Below are 8,019 nucleotides of genomic sequence, written 5' to 3'. Positions count from 1 at the left end.
TTGATCTCCCAAAGTGCAACATTTCACTTAAGCTGGATTAAAATTAATGTGCCATTTCCCTGCCCATATCTGCAACAGATCTCTACACCACTGTATCCTTTGCCAGTCTTCTATGCTATCCACTACACCACCAAGCTTTGGATTGTCTATAAACTTACTGACCTACCCACCTACATTTTCATCGGTATCATTTATGTAGATGGCAAACATCAGATCTCCCAGGATGGATCTGTGCAAAATATCACCAGTGGCAGACCACCACCCAGAATAGCTCCTATTAACCACTGCCTTCTTTTCTTCAATGGGAAAGCTAATTCACTGCTAGTTCACTGTGGGTCCCATGAATCTTCATCTTTTGGATGAGCCTCCCATGTGGGACATTGTCAAATGTCTTAATAAAATCCATGTAGACAACATCCACAGCTCTACCATCATCTATACCTTTGTCACCTCGTTGGGAAACTCAGTCAAGTTAGTAAGACATGACTTGTCCTGCGTGGTTTCCATGTCATGTCCTGGTTTCCATCAATGGCCCTATTTTCCTCCTTGAATAAGGGAGCAACATTAACTGCTAACCAGTGCTCCAGGACCTTGTGCTTGTCTAGAGAGGATGAAGATATTAGTCAAAGCTCCAGCGGTCTCATCTCTTTCTCCTCTCAGTAAGCTGAGGTATATCCCATCTAGCCCTGAAGACTCAGTCATCTTAATGCTTCCCTAATGTTCTTTAAGAGACACAACACTACCTCCTTCTTCATCTAAAAATGCCCAAGCAAACTAGTGCACTATCTTCGATATCATCCTTCTTGATAAATACTGATGCTAGGTACTCATTTAGAGCCACATCTACATTCTCTGCCTCAAAACACATTTTCCCCTTTATTCTAGAGTGTTGCTACCAACTCCCTAATTATCTTCTTGCTCTTGATCGCCTATACCTAATAAGGTGACCACAAAGTGTATGTTCATGGTCTTCTGCTGCTGTAACCCATCAACTTCGAGGTTCAATGTGCTGTGTACTGTTAGAGGCTCTTCTGCACACCACTGTTGTAACGCATAGTTAATTGTGCTCATGTCGCCCTCCCGTCAGCTTGGCATTGTCTGCCCATTCTCCTCTGACCTCTTTCATTAACAGTGTTTTTACCCATAGAACTGCTGCTCACTGGATGTTTTTGATTTTGGAACTATTCTCTTATAAACTTTAAAGACTGCTGTGCGTGAAAATCTTAGGAGATCAGCAATTTCTGAGATACTCAAACTACCCTGTCTGGCACCAACAATCAATCCACAGTCAATCATTTAGATCATATTTCTTCCCCATTCTTGATATTTAGTCTGAACAACAACTGAACCTCTTGACAAGGTTTGCATTCTAGGTTGCAGTTGCAGATTGCATGATTGGCAGATTAGAGATTTGCATTAACGAGCGAGTGTATAGGTGTACCTAGTAATGTGACCACTGAGTATATGTAGAAAATGCCTTGGGATTCCCTTGAATCCAGCTTGCCAACTTTTCATGACCTCTTTTGCCTTTCCTAATTTCCTCCTTTTCTTTTCTGGCTTCTTTATAATCTTCAAGGAGTCTGCTTGATTTTTTTTCTTCCCAAACCTCAAATTTCTTTCGTCTCGTTTAAGATGGCACTGGTGAGACCCAGCAACAACTTACTAGTGGGAAGAAAAACAAAAAATACAGCAAAATACTTTATTAATAACACATTTTCTTGTAAGATTTATAGTAAGTGATCACCGCAAATAATGGAGAGGTGAGCGAAGCCGAAGATGAGTTGCGAGTCAAACTGTGCAAGGCAAAGTCAAAGCGAGGCTGAGGCATCTTTGAGGCAAAGTTGAGGCAAGCAGAGTGAGCAAAGTTGGAGCGGAGGAGAGGCAGGTTCGAGGCCCAACACCTAAACTGAGTGATGTTCAATCGAACTAAGTGCCAGACTGATTTGGAAAGGTTAGGTGTGTGTCGAAACATGGAGGCAGGATCCAGGCCAGAGTGTATCAATGCGACAAGGCCCAGGTCCTGGTGCAAGGAACAACCTGATGTTTGGACAATTTAAACACCTGGCATTGAAAAGGGAGGACATTGGGACAAGAAGCAAGGGTCAGGCCAGTCCTGCTCACTGCTTGACGAGGTTATCTCAACACTATGCCGAACTGAGGCTGAAATGAAAGAAAGGGAGACTGAAACAAAAGGAAGGGAGTTAAATGCCAATCATTAGTTGGTTGGAACATGCATCTTCGTGAGGGTGATTGCTATGGCTGTTCAGCACCCTACCTGTGGGGGTGCCCAGACCCTGTGACACACCAACCCTATTATTTTCACATTTCTCCATGATTTGCCTTCATATATCTGTTCCTCAATGTCCTGGTAGCATTGCTTGATCTGTAGTATAATCTCATCAGATTGATTGCACTTTTTGTTATTTTTAAGTTCTGCACAGAGAGACTCAAAGGATTAGCCAGAGAACATAAAAATGTTTAAACCCATCGTACCTGCTCTTCCATTAAATTAAATGATGGTTGAATCATTGCCTTAGCATATCTTTGTTCTTATCTTCTAGCCCTTCCCTTAGTATCTAAAAATCTGTTCTCAATCTTCAATGATTTCAGTGAGAGACCCTTCACAACTCGCCTTGATGTTGAGTTTGGAAGATTCAATAGCCTTCAGACCTAATTTTGGGCCTGCCACTTCTGGTTTTAGACACCCCAGTCAGGGAACCTTAAACCAGGTGAATTTTCCAAGCTGCAAAACTAATTTTCACATTTCACCCTTAGTTCTCCTAAACCGAAGAGAGTGCAGTTTCATTCAGTTTAACTGTTCCCTCATTGACAGAACTGCCATCCAATGGAGCAATCTGGTGAGTTTTCCCCGTATTTCCTCTATTAGATCCTCCTGTAGGTGTAAAGATCAGGCCCCTTTATCACATCGGCCTCAACATGGTGATGGCATGGATATGGAAAATCCAAAATGCATCCTAGAATGAAATCTAACACCAAGGAATGAGTAGAGCTCAAATGTGCTAGTTTTAATGTTTATTTTTGGGTCTTGGGGAAGAGGCTGGGGCTCACAAGAAAAAGCTGGGCAGACCCTTCCAAAAACTATTCTGATTGCAACCTCATTCTGTACCCTGCAATTCTACAAATTGCATTTTGAGCCATGGCACCACAGCTAGGGAATGTTCCAGGTTCAAAGTACATTTATGATTAAAGTATGTATGCAGTTTACAACCCTGAGATTCGTTAATGAGACCTCAGTTTAGTGATCTCAGCAGCTCCTGTTCCAGTGAATTTGGTGGCTGATCAGTGAAATCCATCAAATGGTCACTGAAATGCCACTACTGATCCCATGTAAAGCAGCTCTATTGATTAGCTATACAGTTAGTCAACTTCCTCCTTTTATAACAGTGACATACTTCAAAAATTACTTCACCCTTGGGTTATCCGGAGGTTCTGAAGATATGGTATATAGGCAAATTTTCTTTAACTTCCTGAAGGAAACTCTCTAGATTGTCCTCCAACTAACTTTGATGGGCAGAAATTCATCCTCATTTGATGACAATTAAACTGTATTACTGAAGTCAAGTGAGCAGTATTTTGGAAGTGAAATATAACGTTACAATTATACTTGTCCATTTAATACAACTGGCCGAGGACAATTTTGGAGCTATTTTCCTAGCCCGAAGAACAATTTAGAATTGTAATATCAGTAAGTTCAGGTCTTCATTGTCTCTAAGTAGCATGTGATGTGTGTGGTCTGGAAAATGTCAGTTGGCATTCGCACAAAGGCGAGTAAATACATATCAAAAGTGTGATAGACTTTGAGGTTGATGTTCATCGGAACTGTGGCTTGGAAACTCTGACACATATGCAAAGTAGGGTGACCAGATCTTTGTGCAAAACAACTGCTCAGACTATGCTATCTGTTGGAGAAAATATGTTAGTTTAGTGTAAAATATGCAACTTGCATGTGCTATAAAACAAATGACTTTGCTTATTCCACTCCTGCTTCAGTCATCTACAAGTGAAGCTCTCCACATGCCTTCATTTCCTATTACATCAACTACTGTGGTTTCATCCTGATCATAAATACTTGAGCTCTTCCAAAGCTACTTTCCGTTTATCAGTCACCCATAACACATAGCTCATTCATCTGCATTTGCCTCCGGTGTACATTCTTCATGGACTTAATTTAACCATATAGGCAAATACAGATTCTGTTATACTGTATATTAGCTCATTTGAACACTAGCACACAAATTAAATGAGAAAAGCATCAGGACCTGTACTGGAGTCTTCAAGGTCCTGACTGGCCAAAATGCTTATAACGTAAAGTCGAATTGCCTGGATTTTCTGCAAACCTTACACCAGGCTCTTTTTTCCAGTGTAAAATTTTCCTCTGAGGAGCCAGCTAACAGTTGAGAGGTAAAGCCCTGTGCAGCACTCTGCGAGTTAGGTTGCACTCTTGGAAAACAATACTCACAGGATGCTGGAGGAGGAACTCAGCAGGTCAGACAGCAGCTATGGAGGGAAATAACCAGACAATGCTTTGAGACGAGACCCTTCAAAAGTACTCCTGATTTGAGCCCTGATGAAGGGTCTTGGCCAGAAACATCAACTGTTAATTTCCCTCTGAAGATGCTGCCTGACATGCAAAGTCCCTTCAGCAATGTGTATGTTCTGCTCAAGATCTCCAGAATCTGCAGAACATTTTGCGGTTCCCATCAAGTCCTTGACCCAGGCTCACCAACTGCCATTCAAATTATTGTTTTTTATTTGCAAATATTTTGGCTGTTTATAAACATCTAAAGACACCAGGGAAGTGTTTTAAAAAACTTCTAAATTGTTTAAAAAAACAATAATTGTAACAGTGAAACACGAAGAAGCACTTCTGCCTACTTAACAACAATTAAGTACTTTTAAATTACCTGAATTAAATCAAATAAAGTGGAGAATTCCTGCTCTCTTAATTCATGTCATCTTATTTTTTTCTCTTTACTATTGAAGATTAGTTAACACCAAACTGGGGTCACAGCTCTCTACTTCTGCCTTTGTTGCATCTCTTGAAGTGCGGTGCTGGTAACACCCAGAAACAAACAAAATTCAGAGCAATGTGCACAAAGTGCCAGAGGAACTCAGCAGATCAGGCAGCATTTATGGAGGGAAATAAACAGATGACGTTCTGACCTGATAAACAAAGATAGTAGCATTTCATTGTATTAAAGAATGTTTGAATAGTGATCAGTGAATGTTTACCTACAGCTATTTAGTATCACATAGCCTAATGAATTTTTCTAAAGAAGCTGCTGTCAGTTACTTCAGCACTTTTTTAAAGAACATTTTAAGAAAGCTAGGAGTATGTTTGATGTAAAAAATCTAAACTTGGGCTTTAAACTTGTTTCCACTGGCTGGGTTCTTATACGGAATTTCCAGATTTTCTTGACCCTTCCAACCAGCAAGCCAAAACATGAATACCCTGTAACAGAATATTACTGGCTAAGTTCAGAAAACTTTCCAAATAATTCTGTCATTCTGGATCGTGTGCTCCACTTTCCTCCACTCAACAAGTCAAGTCACTTTTATTGTCATTTCGACCATAACTGCGGGTACAGTACACAGTAAAAATGAGACAACGTTTTTTCAGGACTATGGTGTTACATGACACAGTACAAAAACTAGACTGAACTTTGTAAAAAAAAGAGAGAAAAGAAACAACTACACTAGACTACAGACCTACACTGGACTGCATAAAGTGCACAAAAACAGTGCAGGCATTACAATAAATAATAAACAGGACAGTAGGGCAAGGTGTCAGTCCAGGCTTCGGGTATTGAGGAGTCTGATAGCTTTGGTGAAGTAACTGTTACATAGTTTGGTCGTGAGAGCCCGAATGTTTCAGAGCCTTTTCCCAGATGGCAGGAGGGAGAAGAGATTGTATGAGGGGTGTATGGGGTCCTTCATAATGCTGTTTCCTCTGCGGATGCAGCGTACAGTGTAAATGTCCGTGATGGTGGGAAGAGAGACCCCGATGATCTTCTCAGCTGACCTCACTATTTGCTGCAGGGTCTTGCGATCCAAGATGGTGCTATTTCCGAACCAGGCAGTGATGCAGCTGCTCAGGTGAAGGCATCAGTAGTTTGATATTCATGTCAGCTGGGGACATTCAAGTGGCGGGTCAGAGTCATGAAGATGTACAGCATGAAAACAAGCCATCGGCCCACTAGAACAGGGGTGGGCAAACTTTTTGACTTGTGGGCCACAAAGGGTTCTAAAATTTGACAGGGGGTCCGGACCAGGAGCAGATGGACGGAGTGTTTTGGTAATACACCTCATAAGAGAAAATAAAATATCATGGGATATGTAGAAAACATGTGCTTTAATTTCAACTGAAAATGAACAAATGCATTACAACAAAATATCTGTATTTGAAGTCCCATGGTATTTAGCTATTTATTGAAATGACTTTTAAAACACTGAAAATTAAATGAATAAAATACAGTTTTTTTAATAGTAACAGTTATTATTTTAAAGCACTGAAAATTCTGTTATCCTTCAAGATATTATCATCATCACTCTCCTCCTGACTGTCTTTATTTCAAAAACGGTAGGAGATGCAGGTCTACTTGTCCTGCTCCTTCTTATTCAATTGTCCCCTGTGCCAAAACTCAACAACGAGCACCACAAAGACAGAACAGTGATAGCGCGCCAGTATGCGGAGCGCGTTATTTGATCTGGAGCGCATTTTTTATTTTGAGAATGTACGTGCACCTGCGCACTATTCATGTCCATCACTTAACAGAAATGACATGTAACATGTAAGGCTTATTGAAAAAAATATTTTCAAATGCATTTTTTACATAACACAACGAAGAAACTTATTTTTAATTTCAGTGGGAACAGTGTTGTTGGTCTCCCTTTTTAGCCAGCGCATCAAAGTCTGGATTTAGTTTTGTTGTGGCAATTCTCAGGATGGATCTGAGGTGTTGGTCAGTTAACTTGGATCTGTGGCTGGCTTTGTTGATGTTCATGACGCTGAACGCCTGTTCACACAAATAGGTCGAGCTGAACAAAGAGTAAAGCGCAAATGTGGAGTAATACGCTGCACCTCAACAAAGGTCAATGTATATAGAGTGCGTCATCTATTGGGAAAACGCCAGAATTGCGGGGAAAAAATGTTAACAAGGTTTATTAATATAATTTCATCAAGTTCTGCGGGCCGGATTAAAAAACTTAACGGGCTGCATATGGCCCGCGGGCCGTAGTTTGCCCATGCCTGCACTAGAATCTGGAAGCAGCAAATGAGGAGGTAGCCAGAACATTGACAGGCTTCTTTGTGTATCCATTAGCAACAAGCAAGATTCAGATACAGATTCAGATTCAGTTTATTGTCATTTAGAAACCACAAATGTAATGCAGTTAAAAAATGAGACAATGTTCCCCCAGAATGATATCACAAAAGCATATGGCAAAACAAACTACACCAGAAAATCCACGTAACGTTTGGCGATCCCCAATCCAGAGTCTGGAGAGGCTGCTGCGTATTAATATCGTGCTACTGTCTAACGCGTTCCCTGGAAAGGAGCTCCAAATCCACCAAACAAAAACAAGACCAAAAACTAAAGCTACAAGACCTGCACAAAACCACATAATTACAACATACAGTTACAACAGTGAAAACGATAGCATAATTGATAAAAAAAAACCAGACTATGGGCACGGTAAAAATAGTTCAAGATGTTTAAGGACTGTAAGTTCAAAAGAAATCACTACACAGTTTCCACAAGTCTCCAGGGTCCCGACAGACTCGCCATCCCACACCGGCGGCAGAAGGGAATACCCCCGCTATGAACTTCCACGGCGCCGCCCGACTCAGCCTCGCAGATGCAACACACAATGGAAGCTCTGTCGAAACCAGCCTCGCAGACGCAGCATACATCAAAAGCGACCCGAGTCCGTCAAACCTCCAAGCCGACGACCATCCCCTCTGGCACAGCTTCTCCAAGCACTATCCTCTGCCGAGTG

Source organism: Hypanus sabinus, chromosome 14 (assembly GCF_030144855.1).
Source record: "Hypanus sabinus isolate sHypSab1 chromosome 14, sHypSab1.hap1, whole genome shotgun sequence".
NCBI lineage: Eukaryota > Metazoa > Chordata > Chondrichthyes > Myliobatiformes > Dasyatidae > Hypanus > Hypanus sabinus.
The sequence above is the reverse complement of the archived record's forward strand: the minus strand, read 5'-3'. Positions refer to the sequence as shown.